Here is a 21,444-nt window from a genome sequence, read left to right as displayed (position 1 = left end):
ACTGCAAATCCTAAATACATGGCCTTATTAAATAGAACGAACAATTTGCTTTAATTTTAGTTGCACTATGAACATTTGATATTAAAACTAATGTTTTTGCGCAATGTGCTTTTCGTCCAGTCTTTTTGCTATCCGGAGCTTTCTATGTACTAACAAGCTTTATATCGCCGCTGCGCTCGGGGTCCTCCATTGTTTTTTCGTAAACAGAGCTAATCAACATTAAAAAATTTTTTTTTTCAAATTTATTTTATGCATTTTGCCTATATGAAGTTTTTAGATCAATATAATTTTTCAACCCAGGGTTTTGTAAAAATTGAACTCCTCTATGGATCTTTTCCAGTACTAACCCATTCTGTATACATTGTTGCAAATTTCGATAATGTATTAATCAACGAATTATCAAAAGGTCATCTAAAGTCATTTTTATAGGAACTATTTTATATATGTATTCCGCGTAGAAAACGAATGGAACTTAAGGCTGATGTTGAACTTGGGTAACTTCCAGATTATTATTCTGAGGCTGCGGCTTCTTTGAGACCTTCTTACTGCATAGCTCCTTGAGTTTCAATGCAGCCCCCTCAGTTCCAGAGATATTTAAACATATATTGCAGAAAAATTGCGTTCTTTGAAATGAAATATAGATACATTATTTAATGGCTTTAAAGAGATACAACTGAATAAAGGAATTCACCTTCAAATATTTTTAATTTACATATAATGTCCGTTTCCACCGTTTTCCAAAAACAACATATTAATGTAAAGAGGTTTTTCCACCTCCGATTGAAATAGTAGTCGATTGAATAGTAGTTCCTTCGTAAACAGATTTCAATATCTTCAAAATATCCGAAAACGTTTAAGCCAATTTGATTATTATTTTTTAGAAAATGTTTTTAAACAATAGTGATCATTATCATTACATACGCTGACTATCGCCTTTTTCGTTAAAAGGAAACGAGGTAGTGGTATGAATGATGAACCAGCCATCGGTGTATAATGATTCACATTAATTTCCAAAGGAATTAATTTTATAAACGACCATCCATTATCTCTTTTTTGAAATTTTTGAAATTATTTCCATGGTATGTTCAAGAAAGATACAATCTAAATTATCTTTATTCATGATCGACATTTTGCTTTGAAAGCTTTTCATTGCAATCTGTTCAGATTCATCTTTAAAATGAATATACTCTGCAAACAAATCAAAGTTTACTTTTTCTGAAGTATAACTTTCTAATAAAATGCTGAGATAATGTAGCAATGACAATCCAGCTTCACTTAATAAATTTTCAGGTAAGATCAAGTCCGGTCCATCGTTTACAAACATGTTATGCAATATTCTTCCCCTGAATTCTTCAGAAATTTTCTTGACTCTTCCGCCAAGGGGTAATTGCATTTCGCTTATGCGACTCCGAGCGGACATGGTTTGATCACCTTTTTTTTTTGCACATCACACATGCACGATTGACAAAACTGATTTCTCATTTTTTGATTTTACTTAATTATTTTTCACGATCACTTTTTCACTTTAACTTGAGTTGTGGTTGATGCAGATTAACCCACTTCAATACTATTTTTAGAAGACTATCTGTTTTCCTCGGTCATTAATAGTGTTTGAAGACAGAAAAACATAGAACAAAGGAGGAAGTTCGATTGATATTTTGTAAATTCATAAACAAAACAGGTAGTTCTAACAGATTACATCGACTATTCATTGGTTGGAAGAGATGAGAAGTATAGGTTTTGAAAAATGTTTGATACAAGTGTAACCAATAGTACACCAAAGGATACAACACAATATAGAACAAAAGAGAAGCTTGGTTAGAAGAGAGCACTCATACTTACCTTGAAGGTGGGAAAGGAAAGATCATTTTCATCCCGGCAGCGGTGCGGGACACAAACATGCCACATGTGTCTCCGGGATCAGCGGGACGGCAGCATCAGGCTGGACGGCGGCGGGAAGCAGTGCGTCAAGGACAAGAGGGTCAATCAGGAACCATGAACTTTGGACCCGGTGTGGAGAGTTTTGACGAGCCGTGTGCAAAAGGGAAATAACGGTTCCCAGAGGCCCTATATAAACGCGCAGGGCGCAGGCAAGAGGGATCAATCATTCAGTCGAGATCAGTCAGTCAAGAGCGAGCAGTCAAGAGCGAGCATCAGTCGAGTACGATCATCAAGGGTTAAGACAAGCAGTCGAACGAAAACCAACCAAGCAAGCTACGAGGGAGCCCCACCAGGGCGAGTCGTCGGAAGCAGCGCCGTGGGAGCCTACAAGGAGCAAGATTGTCACGTCGAGACGTTAGGGATTGGGATTACTAGGAATCTCCGAACTGAGACACAGGTGGCTGAGGTCTAAGGAGGCACCACACGGCTAAGTTCTGTTCTGTCCTGCCGACGAAGTCCTGGCGTTACGCCTGGAGGGTCTACTAGACTTAGATTTGAAATCGTAAACGGGGGTAAGTCTGTCGAGCCCAGTGTACATCGCCCAAGCACTACGCGGACGTATCCCGGCGCGAGTTCATTGCGCCAAGTGGAGTTGAGCAGGTCCTGGCGCGATCAGCCAGAAGGGAGAGAAGTCCCGGAGCGGGGCGAAAGAACACCGAGAGTAGCGAGCCAAAAGGGAGAGAAGTCCCGGAGCGGAGCAACAGAACCCCTAGAGTAGCGAGCCAGAAGGGAGAGAAGTCCAGGAGCGGCGCAACAGAACCTCTAGAGTAGCGAGCCAGAAGGGAGAGAAGTCCCGGAGCGGCGCAGCAGAACCCCGAGAGTAGCGAGCCAGAAGGGAGAGAAGTCCCGGAGCGGCGCAACAGAACCCCTAGAGTAGCGAGCCAGAAGGGAGAAAAGTCCCGGAGCGGCGCAACAAAACCCCGAGAGTAGCGAGCCAGAAGGGAGAGAAGTCCCGGAGCGGCGCAACAGAGCCCCGAGAGAAGCGAGCCAGAAGGGAGAGAAGTCCCGGATCGGCGTATGCCCACGAACCCAGCACAGAAGTCAAGACGTACAGCCACCCTGTCAGGAGCAGTTCGCAGGACATCGCCATTAGCAAGCAGGACACCACACCGCAACGGCCACGCAAGGAGGATCGAGCCCGCAGGAACGGCACGGACAGTACGCGAAAGGGTGAGGCTAGGGTGGAACGTTCGTTTACACGAGCCACAGAAGCGAAGTGAAGAGCGAGGCAGCTTCCTCGCGTTCCGCCTTGACTGTCCGCACGATCTGAGCGGAAGCCCATGGGACCATCCGGGACAGAGCAAGGGACAGGCGGTCTGGTATCGAGAGGAGTGATCCTGGAGAGCTCGTCAGTCTGTTCACCCTAGTCTGAGAACGGTGACGCTTCCCTAAGCCCGCACGGCTGACCCCATAGCGAGTCTGTCAGTCACCGAGCCAATCGCGTCAGGAGCAAGCAGCGGTCAAGGATCTTCAAGGAGCGACAAGACAACCCTCACCGTCGGAGACAGCGAGACAAGCAAATTATAAAACCGACTGCAGTTATACCCGCAATAAACCCACTCCGAAGCCGAGAATTCTGTGCTTTTTTACTGAACTACTGGGCGGTCACGTTTATATAAATTTGGTGGGACGAACACATACAATCTACTGAGCTAGCCGCACAAATACCGTAGCGAGCAGAAACCAAAGAAATCAGTTCGTTACAATTAAAAAAAACTCAAAGAATCGCATACTTAGACTTTAAAAAAATCAAATGCTTTGGGAGAAAGAGCTGTGAAAGTGAAAATTTGGAAAATTTAATCTGTTGGGGTCGGTGGGATTATATACCCCCCCACGGAGCATACGATTTTGACAGTTGTCATTTGACGCGTATTTTAAGTGGGAATGTGAGTACTTAAAATACGCGTCAAATGACAACTGTCAAAATCGTATGCTCCGTTCAAAAGTAAAGTAAAACGCAAAACAACATTTTAAGGGACTTCTCAACACAAATATTTTACTGTGTCAGTATGTCCCAAACCTTATTTTAGAAACCTGAATATTTTAGGCGATGTTTAAAGAGCTCAATATAAGAAACATTAGTTCTACCACTTTTGCAAAAACTAGCTAGTTTGGCGAGAAATCAGTTAGTAAACTCGTACCTTTTGTACTACTGAAGCTACAAGCTTGAGCTATATATCGTTAGAAAGGTATTTTCTTATACTATGTACGGCTCTAATGATTTCAAATTAAATTTAAGGTGTACACCCCTTGAGATTCCTCAAATTTTTGCATACGACACATCCTAAAAAAACTACCGATGTCAAAATTATTAATTAACAACATAAACTATAAATCAATTTCAAATTGAAAAAAAATCTAAGTGAAAATAGATTTGAAATTTGTTTTCTCGATAGACGAAGGTTTGTGCCCTCGAGTTAAGATACCCTAGCTTATAGTCAAGTCCTTTTTCAGAAATCATATATTATTTCGACTAATGCACTGTGACCGAAATTGATACACTGAAAACACTTTCTCCCTTTGATTTTATTTTCGCAATTCGCGGATGTGTGCCCTTTTGCGGCGCAATTGTATCATTTCAGGTCCCTGCTAGCATTTCCGTTCGTCACTGCCTGCTTTTTGTAATCACTTTTTGCCTTTGTATGGTTCGCCATTGAATACATGATTTGGTTTTTATTCTCACTTTTTGATTTTCTGCGGATTTTCTGCCATCCGACTTTTTGCATTATAGAGTACTAGTTTATTAGGACAGGTAATTCCATCGATTATGTATTGGGATCTTCCATTTGTCACTGTGGGCAGTAGTCCACGTAGTGACGAAAATTCTAGACGATGTTAAACAGCTCAGTATAAAAAAAAACAACATAGGAAGTTTACTTCGGCAAGCCGAAGTTTGTATACCCTTGCAGTTATTAGAAATAATCAACTTAAGTAAATAATTTTTTCCGTATTTTACCACTAATTTTCCGATTGTTCCTATGGGGTCTATATGATATAGTCGTCCGATTTTGATAAAATTTAATTCAAAATTCAGAACTTATTAAAAAATGTTGCATCCAAGCTAAGAAAGATATATGTTAAAAAACACCAAAGATATTGTAGTATGCACATATATTGAATACCCACTGTACCAAAAGTAGTTAAAGGGTGCGCACCGTAACACTTTGTTGCAGTGTTTACATATTTCAAAGTCCCGGTCATAAGCCCTAAGTAGCCGAAATATGAACCTCCACTCAAGAGCGCATAGCAACGTATATAAGTACACTCCTTTATACATAAGTAGATAGGTACATAGCCGTCTCTCTGCCGCCGCCTGCGAGTAGCGCAGCTACGAGACTTAGCCTTACTTAGACTTAAAGAATATGGTCAGATCAGAGACACTTCGATCGTTAGAGCGGCACCATTGCTGCTCGACTAAATTACCAAACAACATGGCGACCGTGACCTGCAACGCAATTTTCGGATAAAGGACACTCAGAAATGGAAGACAGGAAGGAAGACTACAAAAACTAAAACTGGAAAACGGATACACGAAAAGAAAAAATCTGAGTGAGTAGAGTGAAAGCAATGGGCAAGCGCGGAGGAGTTGCGCAAAAGATAAAAATAAGGTTAGCACACCTGAAGTGGCTACTCTACGTAAATACTCAACCTCCCGCGTGGGCTACGGCCCAAAAACTACAAACAGAACTTGATTTTCTGCAAGAAAAATTAATAAATAATAAACGCCAAAAATTGCCTCCACTCACTCAGCGCCAATAAGAAGAATTAATGAAACATTAACAACAACAAAACCCCCATCCCCAAAGCAATTACCAAAACTTAAAAAGACATGCCCGAAGGATTGCCCTGGACCACTGGACAGCCCCCACTGCAACTACACCTGTGCGAGGACTGGCACCGGTAATGCCTGAGCCCAAAAGGCCCCGGACAGCAGGAGCAGCAAATAGAGTGCGGGAAGACGCCACCTCCTGCGCCACCGAGGGAGCGTCAGCGTAGCCAAACCGGCGACAACCAGCTAACGTAGAAGGAAGGAAGAGAAACCAACAAAGCTGGAAACAAACTTTTTTTTACCCATGCACTACGATGCATATTTTTTTTTTAAAATAATATAATATTTAGTAAAATTGAGCAGAACCCTTCTGCCCAATTAGCAAGTATGGCCCGTAAAGCCGTACAAATAATAGGCAGGAAAATAGAATTGTAAAAAAAAAGGGATAAAAACCAATTCAACATTTTTTTTCTCACTCTTTTCTAATGAGAAGTAATAGCATAAGTAAAACAGATAAAATAAAAAATTCTGACTATTACTTCCTAGAAACATTACACGACACAAAGGAAAATAAGATAGAAATTGGAAAAAGGAAAATCGATACAATATCTTATCACAATATTGTTAATGATAATCGTTATTATAATGTTGGCAAGCGTATTACTAAAAGTGTATAAATTACACAACAAATGTTTGAAGTAAAGATTCCAGAGTCAAGCAAATAACATGGATAAAATCTAAAAAAAAAATAAAAAACAGAACAGAACAAACAAAAGTGATTACACATAAATGTCAACACCCAAAATCTAAGGAAATGAAATAACAAAAAAATAAATACATAAATATTTCATGTAACCCTTCTTACAAAGTATGGCTAAACTAAAGGCATGGAATGGAACAAATTGTACGGGGAATTATTAAACATTAAAACTAATTTTGGCAGATCATACGAGTCACTAACCCAGAATAGACCTATGCAAAAGAACACGGTTAGGAAGCATTCAAGTTTATACCAGTTTTTGATGGTAAGGCTGAAAATTTAACAAGTTTCATTGATGCCTTACAAATAATAGAATCAATAAAAGGCGAGCACGAAGAATTAGCTGTCTCCATAATTAAAACAAAGCTAAAAGGTGTAGCCAGAAATCTAATCGGTAATAAAACAACAATTACTGAAGTGATTTCCCGACTATGAGGCAACGTCAAAGGCGAAACTGTAGAAGTATTACCAGCGAAGCTGATGAACCTACAGCAGCGCAATAAAACTGGTAACCAATATACACAAGAAATTAAGCAGATGACGAAAGCCTTAAAAGGTGCATACGAGTATATAACAAATGGTTTACCTTTACCTGAAGTTATTCCACGCAGCTTGCAGTCAAAGCAATGACTAAAAATTGCACAATCGATAAGGTAAAACTTATCATGCAAGCTGGCACATTTAGTAATATGAACGAAGCCGTTTCCAAATTTGTCAATAGTTGCACTGAAGCAACTGGACAGTCAAACACCGTCCTATACTTTAAGAATTATCCGCAGCGTGGCTCCAATCGCGGACGGGGAAATTATAGAGGTAATTTTCGTGGAAATCACAATAACAACCACAATAACTATAACAACAATTACCAAAATAACAATAGAGGACGAGGCCAATGTAGAGGAAACTATTGAGGCGGTGGTAACTCGAACCGAGGCCACAATGGCAATAACCAAATCAATGCAAGAATAACCCATAATAATAACCAAAACACATCGGAAAACTCCCAAAGCCCTTTAAATACTCAACAATAAAAGAAGTCAGAGTTCACACCATTAATCTCAGCCAAAATATATTCGTTTCATTTTTCAATGTAGCTACTGGGAAAGAACTTATCTTTTTAATAGACACGGGTGCATTTTAAAAGAAACTTCAAATAACTTCCAAAACCTCCAAGATGATTACGTCATAGACATAAAAGGCATAATCAAGAAATAATTAAATCCAAAGGTAAAGTACCTATACAGATAAGGACAACTAAACACACGATTTTCATATCCTAAATTGACATTTCCCAATTCCATGCGATGGAATAATAGGCATCGACTTTATTAAAAAATACAACTGTCAATTAGACTTCAAACCATCTGAAGATTGGCTTATAATTATACCCAATAATTTAAAATTTTCAATTATTGTACCAATAGCTCATAATTCTGGCAATAATTCAATACTTCTGCCAGCAAGATCCCAAGTTATTCGGAAAATTGAACTTTATTCAAAAGAAGACAATGTATTAATTCCAAATCAGGAAATTCAGCATGGTATTTACGTTGCAAACACCATAGCAACATCCAATAATGCCTACATAAGACTATTAAACACAACAAATAACGACCAAGTATTCAGTACAGATAACCTAACATATGAATCACTTTCGAACTACGATGTAGTCAACACAAATTCAGACAATAGAAAAAAATCCGTACTATCACAACTATCATAAAACTTCCCTCCACAGTTCAAGTCACAGCTTTCTAGTTTATGCACCCTGTATAGCGATATATTCTGATTGGAAACCGAATCAATAACCACAAATAATTTTTATAAACAGAAACTGAGATTAAAAGATGATGAGCAAGTTTATATAAAGAACTATCGAAGCCCACATAGTCAGGTGAACGAAATTCAAAAGCAAGTAGAAAAATTAATCTCTGACGGGATTGTCCAACCGTTAGTATCCGAATATATTAGCCCATTGTTACTTGTTCCTAAGAAATCATCCCCCGGGTCAAATGTAAACAAATGGCGATTAGTAATTGACTACCGCCAGATTAATAAAAAATTACTATATGATAAATTCCCATTACCTAGAATTGATGATAGATCAACTAGGTCGAGCAAAATACTTTTCATGTCTTGACTTAATGCCAGGATTCCATCAAATTGAACTATAAAAAGGTTCAAGAGATATAACGTCTTTTTCAACGAGCAACGGCTCATATCGCTTCACGCGATTACCCTTCGGATTAAAAAGAGCTCCTACTTCGTTTCAGAGAATGATGACTATTGCGTTCTCTGGTCTAGAACCTTCTCAAGCATTTCTTTATATGGATGACTTAATAGTAATCGGTTGTTCCGAAAAACATATGCTTAAGAACTTAACAGAAGTTTTTGAGAAATGCAGGAAATACAACCTAAAGTTACATCCAGAATAATGTTCTTTTTTTATGCATGAAGGTCATAAATGCACTGATAAAGGAATACTTCCAGATGACAAGCAATACGATGTCATTATGAACTACCCAGTTCCGCACGACGCGGACAGTGCTAGACGATTCGTAGCATTCTGTAATATCGTATATAATTAATGAGGTCGGAAACGTTTTCTTCTACCTGATACATACTCTCCGACTTAAGGGACGCTTGTAGAATATACCAGAAGAGGCATATTCATTTTCCATGTTCTGCAATATTTTTCATTTTTATACCCGTTATTTGTAGAGTAAAAGCGTAAAATAGATTCCGCTTTTACTCTACAAGTAACGGGTATAAAAAATGAAAAATATTGCAGAACATGGAAAATGAATATGACTCTTCTGGTATATTCTACAAGCGTCCCTTAAGTCTCCTCTTTTTACTCTCTTTCTCTATATTCTTTTGTAACTACGTTTAGTTTAATTTCGGCACTCGAAGCGATCGGAGAGTGGAAATAAAGAGCATTGTAAAAAGTATAATTGCGCGTGTAAATTTATGGAAGAGGTGCGGTGTTACATTGGCGACGAGGTCAAGTAAATAGAATTTAAATTAAAATTGCTAAAGATCATCATAACCACTATAAATTTGAAAGAAATCGATAGAAGCAAATAGGCAACGCACGTGATAAAAAAAAATTTGTTTAAGCGAACCCGTTATTCCTCCTTCACTCGGTTTCTTTTTTTTCAGTTGGGTTGAGAGAATGAGAACATGGATAAGGGAAAGGCGAGGGAGTGCTAAACGAAGGTTAAGGCGGGTTTTTAAAAAAAGAGAAGAAAAGCGATCGGAATATTCAACAAATTTTGAATAAACGTGTAATGAATTATCTGACACGGATCAGAGGCAGAGTGGCAAACCAAAAAAAAAAGAGAGAGAAGCAAAGGCACTATCTGACAGTGGTCGGTGGCAACAACAAAATACAAAAACAATATATATTAAAAAAAAAACAGAAGCGGAGGTCGACAGAAGCCAATATATATATATAAAATAAATAATTTTTTTGTTCTTATTGTTTTCAGGTGCAGCGTGATTGATGACGTCTAAAAATATTATAAGACCTTTCTTATGTGAGAATTTGGAAAGCTCAGTCCTCCGTAAAGAATGGGAGAACTGGCTTCGAGCTTTTAAAATATATCTTGAAGTGGATGAAATCAAGTCCACTACAAGAAAAGGAACGAAGTTTCTGCATTTGGGTGGCATACAATTACAAACGGTTGCGTATGCACTTCCGGGGGCTATAGTAGAATATGATGAAAAAGAGGAAATTGATGTTTATGCTATACTAGTCGATAAATTAACAAAACACATTTCACCAAAACAAAATTTGACGTTTGAGCTGCACCTTTTAAAAAAAAATATCACCTGATGAAGTAGAGAATTTTGGCAAGTTTATATTACGGCTGCGATAAAAAATTCGGTAATGTAGTTTTGGTTTACCGAAAGCGGAAATGGTCCTTACCCGCAATCGTACGATGGAAATAATATTGGAAACGTAAAACGCAGGAATGTACGCTGGATTAAAGACGAGAACCAATTGGCAAAGAATACCGATGAGAAAGCTGTTTTAAGATAAACAGTGACGAGGAACAAGAGGAATGGATAAAATGCCGGGCGAAGAGGTTGCCATGATTATCGATTCCGGATCTCGATTTAATCTTATCTCGCAGGACGATTGGATGGATCTACAGTCAAGAAAAGCAACTGTTGTCAATGTCCATACAGAGACCCAAAATCAATTAAGGGAATATTCCTCAGATTCAATTTTAAACGTCACAGCAACCAAATTAAAAGTACTGCGAGTAGGGTTCCCGGTAAATCACATTGATGAAGTCACTTCGTTTCCTAAATGGAAGGATATAAGCGTAAAACTTTCAATAGATGTTGAAACAACCTTTCAGACGCATTCCTGTTACGTTGGAAGATAAAATCAACGCCAAGTTCCTTGGATCTCTCCCATAATGATAGCATTTAAAGAAAACGGAGAAATCCGACTGCTTGGATATGAGACAGGCCAATCAGGCGATCCGCATGGAAAATTACCCGTTGCCTACTGTCGAAGCTTTCATGACCAGGTTAAAGTATGAAAATTGTTTTCACGGTTGGATCTGAGAGACTCGTACCATCAATTAGAAATAGAGGAAGTCCACCGCCAATGAAGAGAACAGAGTTTCCAAGTGGTCCGTGGCTGTCAGTCGCTACAGACCTACTAGGGCCACTTCCGAATAATGAATATATATTAGTTCTAATAGACTATTATTCTAGGTACATGGAGTTTAAGTTAATGCGCTCAATTACACCACAGTTATTGAAGCATGCAAGGACATTCTTAGTAGGCTGGGCTACCCAAGGGACTTGCGGACTGATAATAGTAGGCAATACGTAAACGGGGAATTTCGGAAATTTTGGCAATCGTGCGGCATTGAGAAAATCACAACACCACTTTATTGGCCACAGGCAAACGGGGAAGTTGAAAATATAAACAAGGGCCTAGTCAAGCTTCTTAAGATAGTTCATATGCACAAAAAGGATCTTAAAGGTGAAATCCGATCCTTTACACTAATGAACAATGTCACGCCTCATGGGACGAAAGGCACGTCTCCATCAGAATTATTGTTTAACAGAATTATTCGGTATAAGATTCCGGGACTACAGGGTTTAGTAGAAGGGCTTATCGATTCAGCAGAAAAGGACAGAGATTGTGTAAATAAATAAAAAGGAAGGGAAATGGCAGACAGAAGAAGATGAGCAAAGGAAGTAAACGACAACGTTGGAGACAAAGTGGTTCTTAAGAATGTCGTTTTTCCCCACAAACTAATACCTAATTTCGACACCACGGATTATGAGGTGGGACAGGTGAAATAGTTCAAGTAGAAGGGGAAGGCATAACGCTGATTAGGAACGTTAGTCACCTCAAGAAGGTTCCCAATGCAATGCAAGACTCACCCGATGACATCGATAGGTATTCCCTTACAGACCAGCTACGGACCAAGTTTCAGTTTCAGTACCACCCAAGCAGAGAACCCCTGGAAGGAACGAACTTGACCCGGAAGGACCAAAGCTGAAGCTCGTGAGGAAGGAAGGGATGCGGGAATCGGCAGCAAGATACTAAGCCAGCATCGACGCTTTTAAGGAGAGCGGCGCTCTCCGCTCTATTACTGTCGCTCTCTGTTTTTTGTAACTAGGTTTAATTGAATTTCAGCACTCGAAGCGATCGGAGAATGGAAATAAAGAGCATTGTAAAAAATATAATTGTGCGTGTAAATTTATGGCAGTGGTGCGGTGTTACAATCTTCTTAATTTCATTTTTCTTAAGATTATTTAAGCAAAGGAGAGAACAAAAGGAGAGAGGGTCAGCCTTCAGAGTGACCACGTCTGCAACTGGTCCTGTATTACTCTGCTACATTATGCTTAAATTTTAATGTGGTGCAAGAAATTTTACGCACGAAGTTTCAAAGTTTCAACAAAGTAGGTGTCATTCAACGCGTATTCTCATTAAAAACAAATTAAGGTTAAAATCCTGGGTAATTATCCCCACCGACTCCAGGAGCTCAAACTTTCTAGAACGCTGTATTCGAGTGCCTCGACTACAATATACCGATACTCAGCTTAAGGCAGCGAAAGGGAAATGAAGATACATAAACAGCAAAGGTATAGTAAAGCGCCACCTAATCGCTATTTCAATAGATGGTATGTAGGCGGCAGACAGATTTAAGCGTTTGGTTTGTTAGTGGGCGTATGAGGCTTGGCAAACATTTTTTGGGTCAATCAATAGGTATTGATGGCTATAGAGATTTTCATGGATTGTGGGCGTTAGAGTGGGCGTGGCACCCTCTAGCTCTTATTTTTTTTTTTGGTTCGGCAATGCTTTCTTCTACCTTCCGATTAATCTAGCATGCCCTTTTACTCAACGAGAAAAGAGTTATAATGAACTATAATTTTTTAACATTTTATAAAAATGTTTTTGGATATAGTCGTCTGATTTTTTTTAAAATTTTACTCGAAACTCGGAAAAATTATTTTTTCAAAGAGTATAAGATAATATGTTAATAGATCAAAACTCAATACTTGCAAATTATCTTAAATTTGATATATTCTATAAAAGACAAAGTATATAGTCGTCTGATTCTTATTTAAATTTCATTTGAAGATACATACTAGAAAAAATATGATAGTTTGCTGATTAATAATAAATATACGTTATTTATGCTATAGAAATTATTAAATACATTCTCCTGACTGAAAGTGTTTGCATCTCTTCGACTACGTCACGACTTTTAAAATATTCAAATAAGTTAGTACTAACACATTTTGACTGTAAGACTGATGTTTACAAGGGTCTTTTCGCAGTTATATGTTATAAAGGCAGGTTTATACAAACACAATTATAAAAAGACAGCTTTTGGTTTTTTGAAAACTGAACATATTACATTGTTTGACATTTTTCCAGATAAGAATTAAAAATTAAAGCTAAATTTTTCCGGAAAAATTTTAAGATTGCAGCAATAAATGTATTCCATGGTTTAATTTGCATTCTTAAAAATTAAAGATAATAGACTTTTAGATTTCACTTTTATTTAATTCACCTTTTTCGTAAGAAGTATCGCAATACTTAAAAAAATGTATAATGTTATGTTAAGACTCGTATTTTGTATTGCCTTTACCGGTGTATCAAGGGAAGATCAATTGTAATTGTTTGTTTTGCCAGAATTATTTTATAAAAAAAAACCTACTTTGAACTAAAATAATTTAACCATCTTGTATGTTATCACTTTTATTTAAATTTTTCTTTTTTATTATTTTGGCGTCAGCTTTCGGTAATTTTACAATAGTAAGTATAATCCCGTGTATTTATTTCATTAATTTCAGTTTAACCTTAGCGCTAAAAGCTCTGATTCGGACTAAAACGATGTTAAAATTCAGGACATTGATAGCTTAGCCATCGTAACAGGATTCAAAAGGGTGGACATTGAGTTCTCCATTTCATAAAAACGACTCTCTGTTGCGCCACTCAGAGAGCTGGGGGAGAGTAAATGTAATTCTGCCATTGGTTTATTTCAATAATAGGGGTTGGAGTGAGTATACAGTGTGGATATTGCTTTACGTAAATAACAATACTTACCACCACGTGGTTGTGGATTTTATGTATGCTTAGTTTTTTATTAACTACCAAACCTATGTAAGACCGAATTCGCATTAAGTAAACCCATAATAAAAGTAGAGGTAAATTTAAGAATTTGACATACAATTTTTTTTGTGGTTAAAAGAATTACATTTTTTTTTGCATATATAAACAAAAACTATTCATAAAGTGTATACATTTCGTAGTGCTAGAAATTCGTCCTTTAAGTATTAAGTATTTATATTTTTGATCACGAGTCGATTTTGCTGGGTCCGTCTGCCCCTATGGGCTCTATGAAAAACCACACATGTTTTTGGCTCCCACACTTTCAAAGATAAATTTTCTACCTAAGTGTTACTTCATTTCGTTTGCCCTATCGGTACGCCAAAAATTGTTTAAATTGACCAATAATAAATAAATTATAATTTTAATTTGAATAATATTGTACATTGTAAATTGTTATACTGTACAACCATTAGACATAAATGTAATGTGCAAAAAAAGTTAACTTTATAAAAATGTTAGCACCTTTGCTTCTTTTTCTTAATCGGGGTGAGGAGAGTGGGGTTAAAATGTTAAGGGGCCAACTTCTTGTTTAAAATTATCACCGTTTAAAAAAAACGCCTTATAACCCAAAATTGCTACGCATAATTTGAGTTTCAAACGCCATCAGTTAAATACATTTTTAATTGGTTTCTGCTAATGACACTTTTGATAAAATATTTCTATTCTGTCCGTTAGTCATTTTTTTGCAATCTTGACAGTTTTAGGTTGTTTGTGGGCGTTAGAGTGTGTGATAGGTATCGTCGAGACCAATACATTTCAGTAAACATTTTTCTTCTAGCAAAAAAGCTGCAGGTGCTTCAGTCTTTTGCGAATTGTGGGCGTTTAAGTGGACGTGGCACCCTGCTGAATTAAACTAGCGCTGCTGCTAGCGCTTAAACTAACTCTTATAGTTTCCGTTCTAGACCGACTGGGTTAGTGATCCTGATCAAGAATATAAGTATGTACTTTATGGGGCCGAAAACGCTTCCTTCTGCCTGAAATATATTTTCCGACGAAATAATTCTACAAGTAACGGGTATAAAAATGTATTTTTTGTTAGCTAGCTATGATAGCTTAAGAAGGACATTTTTTCTTATTTATTTCCTAGCCACTGGCTTAGCCAAATAGTTACAGAAATTAAATTAAAATTTAACGTAATGCAACCAAAAAACCCCAATAGATAATTTTAATTACTAATATTTTTGTGAGGCAAATTGGCCCAAGGACGCTTAAAGGCAGCCCCGATATCTCCCCCCTGTTATTCAGAACCTTATCTACGCGAAAGGTAAAACAGTTGTAAGGTTCATATCCTTGAGAACTAAGGTGTCGGGTAGAATACAGAGTCAAGCGATGCAATCTGAGACAGAGATCGCCCTCGACCTCCGTATATCCCCACTCCCGCCTAAGTAAGCCTCAATCGATAAAAGTCGACCTCTAAAAATGTTATATCAAAACTTTTTTATGTAAAACAGGTGTTTGTTTGATATCAAAAGTTTATGTTTTTTTTAACCTTTATAATTCTCAATATATGGGACAACGGGCTAAAATGCACATAAATACATTGACGTGAAGATATTTATTTTATTTATTGTTAAGGTGTACGGTTAAATTTTTCACATCGTGTCCAAGATTTATTCTCATACCTATTTCGGCACTATTACCCCTTATACCATGCCAGATTTAATACTTAAATTGTAAATAATCTTACGCTGATTCTCGGCGAAAGTAAAATTTGGACACAATGTGTAAAATTGAACTGAAAACCTTAAACTAAATAAAATAAAAATCTTGATCTTAAGGTATTAACGTGGGTTGGCGGGTTGATATGACATTTCCCATACTAACGTTGGCAAGCCCAAGTTAAACGGTTTTCTAGTAACTTTAAAATAAAATTTTTTACCCTTGCAGAGGGTATAATGATTTCAGTTAGAAGTTTGCAACGCAGTGAAGGAGTCGTTTCCGACCCCATAAAGTATATATATTCTTGATCAGCGTCATGTCCGTCCGTCTGTCTGTCTGTCCGTTTCTACGCAAACTAGTCTCTCAGTTTTAAAGCTATCGGGCTAAACTTTTCTAAAAGTTTTCTATCTTTTGCAGGTAGTATATAAGTCGGAAACAGCCGGTTCGGACAACTATATATTTAAACTTTATCTTATATCGGCGAAAAAATTTTAAAAAAATATATCTTCGGTGTTTTTAAACATATATCGTTCTAAGCTTGGAAATAACATTTTTTAATTAGTTCTGAATTTCGAATTAAAATTTTATCAAAATCGGTCGACTATATCATATAGCTCCCATATGAACGATCGGAAAATTAGTGGTAAAATAATATGAAACAAGAAAGGAAGTTAAATTCGGCAAGCCGAAGTTTGTATGTCTAGCAGTTATAGGAAATAATCAAGAAATAATCAATCAACTAATCAACACCATGTGAAATTGTTAAGTATTGTTGCTGACTTCAATGATATTAAAAAAAATATGTTATTCTTTTTTCCAAGAGTAGGAGGTTATACATATGTCAAAAAACACCGAAGCTATAATTTGTTTCATATTCTTTTCCCACCAATTTTTCGATCGTTCCTATGGCAGCTATATGGTATAGTCATCCGATTTTGATAAAATTTAATACAAAATTCAAAACCAATTAAAAAATGTTATTTCCAAGTGTAGAAGGTTATATGTTAAAAAAACACCGTAGATATAATTTGTATAAGTTTAATAGACAAAAAATTTGTTTTTCTTCCCTTGCAGAGGGTATAATGATTTCAGTCAGAAGTTTGCAACGCAGTGTCGGAAACGTCTCCTTCACTGCGTTGCAAACTTCCAACTGAAATCATTATAACCTTTGCAAGGGAAGAAAAACAAATTTTTTGTCTATTAAACTTATGTTAATAATAATTTTAATATATATAATAATTTTAGCTCAAAATCTTCCACACGGTAATTTTTATAAAAAAAAAACTATTATGACTGCAGAAGGCAATACAACTACTAAATTTAGTCGCAGAATTTAAAATGTGCTACAATGGTCCGATTTTAACAAGCGATAACCAATATAAAATAATCGCAATGTTTGGCAGAAAAAGCGATGAAAGTGTAAAAGTGGAGTCGGGGGGGATAAATATTTCCACCCTTAAACCTAGTTTAATTTTTATTGAGAATGCGCGTCGAATTACTCCTCATTTGTTCAAATCCGATATTCCGAGGGAAGATCGCCCCATAAACCAACAAAAGTTCTGTAATACACAATCTAAGTAAATACACTTTCTACATTTTGTACATTTGACACGCATCATTAAAATATAAGAACTAAGCACAGGCATATTGAATTGCAGCGTGCCGAATGTAAAACATGTAGAAAGTGGACTATTAATATTTTATAAAGAACAAAAACCTGTGACCCTCTTTTTTATCTCTAACAAGATTGGCATTTTAGAAAAACGTACGTGGAATATACAACGAGGTGGTAAATGAATACCTGGAAAAAACCAAAACAATGTTTCCACTGATGCGCCCATAGGTGCAGAGACAAATAAAGCTGAATTTTTCGAGTTATTTATTAATAATGCACATAAATTCAAAATAAATGTGTCATTTTCCTCTGTAGAAACTTGTAACATATGCCAAGCCAATAAGTATAAGGACTGGGATTCTCTGGGATGGCTATTAGCTGGTTTTAAAATAAGAAATGTGACTTGTACCTAGTACATGACATACACAAACCACAATAGATTGTGGGTATACAAATTTCAGTCTAAAGTTTTCAACGAAGTGAAGGAGTCGTGCCCGACCCAATAAAAGATATATACATGTATATATACATGTACGTCAGTCCGTTTCTACACAAACTTGTTTCTTAAAATTCGTATTTCTTTGCAGATAGTACGAGTATATAATTCGAAACGAGAAAGTTAAAAGAAGAATATTATTCCAAACATGTAAAATTAATTATAACTTTGGTGTTCTTTGACAGATTTACATCTACATTTGGAAATATACTTTTTTCAGAATTCGGGTAATTTTAAATCAGAAGTCAGTACAAAAAAGCTGTCATTTCGTTTGCCTATCAATGTTTTTCAGCTATTTAAAGGTATCTTTAACCAAATCGAAAGTATATTATTAAAATAATAATCGAGCAGCTCGGCCTGCAACTATTTTCCCCCTGACTCTACAGTCATTGCGAGGGGGTGGGTTTGTGAGCGTTAAAGTGGGCGGGGCAGTCGATAGGTAATGATGGGACTAATACATTTCAACTGCAGCGCTACAGCTAGAGTGGGCGTAGAAAAAAAACAACTTGCACTTCGCAGGATGCCCAGCTGTCCCAGCTTTTACAGTTCCCGAAATCTCAGCGTTCATACAGATAGACAAACGGACAGACGAACATGGCTAGATTAACTCGGCTAGTGATCCTAATCAAAAAAATGTATACTTTATGGGGTCGGAAACGATTCCTGTTACCTGTCACATACTTTCCGACGAATCTAGTACGAGTAATTGACATAATAAACTGTGTTTGTCAATTACCGCAAAATAATACAATTTTTTTTTTATTTACTTTAATTTTTTTTAACTTGATTCACTTTTGTTGGAAATTGATAAATACTTTTTATTTGGTTAGTTTAATTTTGGAGCTAAGCGACTTAATCGCTCGCTATCAACTCGTTTATTTTGTAGGATATTGCATACAATGCTTCTGGAACACAGCCAGCGCAGCCAAGGTCTTGGACTTGAATATGCCGGCAGAGGCGCCGGCAGAGCTGCGGTCGACGCTTACGTGTAAATGCTTAAGGCTGACGGAGGGTCGCCGCGGAAGAGCTTGGGTTATACTTTTTTCTGTAAGTATTGTGGCCAAGTGCTACAATATGTTTGTATTTATATAAATGCATAACACTGTGTACAGTGTGCATGCGATATGTGAACATGCTACATCTCCTACTATTTTACTATTTTTTTTCGATTTGAATCAGAAAGTATTATTTATATAATATATATATATTTTAATTTTTTTTTCATTAAATTAGTTACTATTTCTATATACGTGATATATTTAAGAAAATTAAAGTGATTATGAAAAAACAAATTTAAGGCTATACACTGTTTGTTTCTTATTTTTATTATTTGAAATTACTATGTTATACTTGTCTTCTACACTTTCAACCTTATAGGGTCCAGTGTATATAAAGTCTAGCTTATGTCCTGTTTCATTTTTTAAAACTTTATCTCCAATAGATATATTTTTGTTATTTGTCAAAAGGTCATAGAATTCTTTTTTTTTTTTTTTTCATATTTACCTCTATCATAATTCTACCTGTTTTATAAATATTTGAACCATATGTACCAATCATTTTTATCAATCGATATGTATAAATATATATAAATATATACGTTAAAAGTTCTGTGACTTTTTTCTACTGTTCCAACTGTCTGGTGGCGGTGTGCTTTAGATCTTATATTTTTAATTTTTAACTCATAACTCATTTTTTATACTCGAATGCCATGTCCGAAATGAACGTCTTTATTGGACCGTACCTTAATATACAAGACTCGAAAATAGCTTTTGCGACAGTGCTTGAACTTTTATTTGCAATTGGAATGGCAACTAAATATTTTATTAAGTCACATACAAGTTTGTCTGCATATTCGTTACCATTATCTGATTTTGTCTAAAGCACTTATTTCAGTCTCTGTGATTGTCATAGGAGTCTTTGCTTGTGTTCTCACTTTTGATTTTTGGCATTTTTGACATTTTTTATGTAATTAGGGTTTTAGTTATTCCAGGGTGACCTTCTTGTACTGGATCGTTGTAAAATGTAGACAGTATAGCTTTTTCTTATCTTTTTCTATATCATTATATACTGCGGCCACCGGGTTGAGTAGCGCTACTCTCAATCATTTCAGTGTCTTGATGCCCATTTTTTTTAAATTATCTATTGAAACATGTTCAAAGATTTTTCCCACGGTGCCACTTTTATTTGGCTGATATTATATTTACCGGCTTGCATTTCAAGCCTTTTGAAGAACTGACCTAAGTTAAGAACTCCACTGGTAAATAAATCGCTTACATTATATCTTTGTAATATATTGGTTTTCCATGTTTGAAGAAACAGGTCATACTATTTACGTGCAAGGTCACTACTTTACGAACTTCGTCATTATTGATGACTTTGTCCTCATTGTCTTTACCCTTTAGATGCTCTTCAGTGAAGTTGTACTCTTCTAATTCAAGTCTTATTCGCGTGAGTTTGGAACTTGGATTTATCATGGAAAATACGTACGTAAGTGGTATGTGATCTGTTTTGACAGTAAAGTGTCTACCATAAATATTGCCCAATGAATTGCCGTAAGTTCCTGCTCCGTTGTACTTTTGCTTCTTTTATTCTTTGTAAACGATCTTGATGCGTATGCAATTGGGAGTTGGAGTCAATTTTGAAAGTTAAAACTGCTCCATAAGTTTCCTGAAATTTGGGTATTGTAACAATGTTGGTTCTATTAAAGGTGATTTAAGATGTTCAAACGCATGCTGGCAGTCAGTTGTCCATTCAAATTTAAAATTTTTTTTACATAATTTAGTTATGTGACGAGAATAGTCTGCAAAGTTTTTAATAAAACGTCTGTAATAATTGCAGAATGCAACAAATCTTCTAGCGCTGTCCGTAGCGTGTGGAACTGGATAATTTACTATAACGCCGTATTTTCTGCCGTCGGGCAAGATTCTGTTTTTTCTACATTTCTCAAAAACAAATGTTAAGTTATTAAGCATACGAGTATGTTTTTCGGAACAACCAATGACTATTATATCATCAATGCAAAGTTTTTCATAGACTTATGAAAGATGTTATTAAAGATGTCTTTTATTTCACGGATACAGAAAATTAACTACTCTCATTCCATGTTAGAATTTTATTAATTTTTTTTTTGTATCAATTGTGCGTACTTTTTAGCACATTTATGTGTCGTAGCACTGGGCGTATGTCTATTTCCGAAAGTACTTTATAGTTTCTTACGGTAGACAGCACTATTGCTTTTTGCGTGGCGCTGCAATGAATGAGCGGGAAAAAAGATAGATCATACCTTTTCATGTACTCGTTTTCTAAATCTGAAATTGAAAGAGGCTCTTCTTTGTTTCTATTCCCTCTTCTCAAAATTTGGTTTATTGACTATTGTAATTCTAATGCAAACTGTGGTATTCATAAAAAAATTTTTTTTAATAATTTATATTTCCTTTTTTTTTTAAATTTTAATTCTCTTTTTAAGTATGTGGCTGCATACACATAAACTTTTTGTATATTTTTTTTTAATATTTTTATAACAGTTGTTTTAAATTTAATAATGTAA

At 36.3% G+C, this 21,444-nt stretch overlaps 1 protein-coding gene across 2 annotated transcripts in view; it reads right to left on the bottom strand.

Moving 5' to 3' along the window:
• LOC108025970 (protein amalgam) overlaps positions 1-13,809 on the bottom strand; it is a 591,701-nt gene extending 577,892 nt beyond the window's left edge. The window contains exon 1 of one of the 2 annotated variants that reach the window (XR_007765681.1): positions 13,526-13,807. The gene's annotated coding sequence lies outside the window, so the exon portion shown is untranslated. Of the gene's footprint in view, positions 1-13,525 lie in introns of both variants that reach the window. The other variant, XM_050890374.1, reaches the window with a different exon arrangement.
• Positions 13,810-21,444: the final 7,635 nt, after the last annotated feature.

Source organism: Drosophila biarmipes, unplaced genomic scaffold (assembly GCF_025231255.1).
Source record: "Drosophila biarmipes strain raj3 unplaced genomic scaffold, RU_DBia_V1.1 ptg000024l, whole genome shotgun sequence".
NCBI lineage: Eukaryota > Metazoa > Arthropoda > Insecta > Diptera > Drosophilidae > Drosophila > Drosophila biarmipes.
This window is presented reverse-complemented; position numbering and strand designations above follow the sequence as displayed.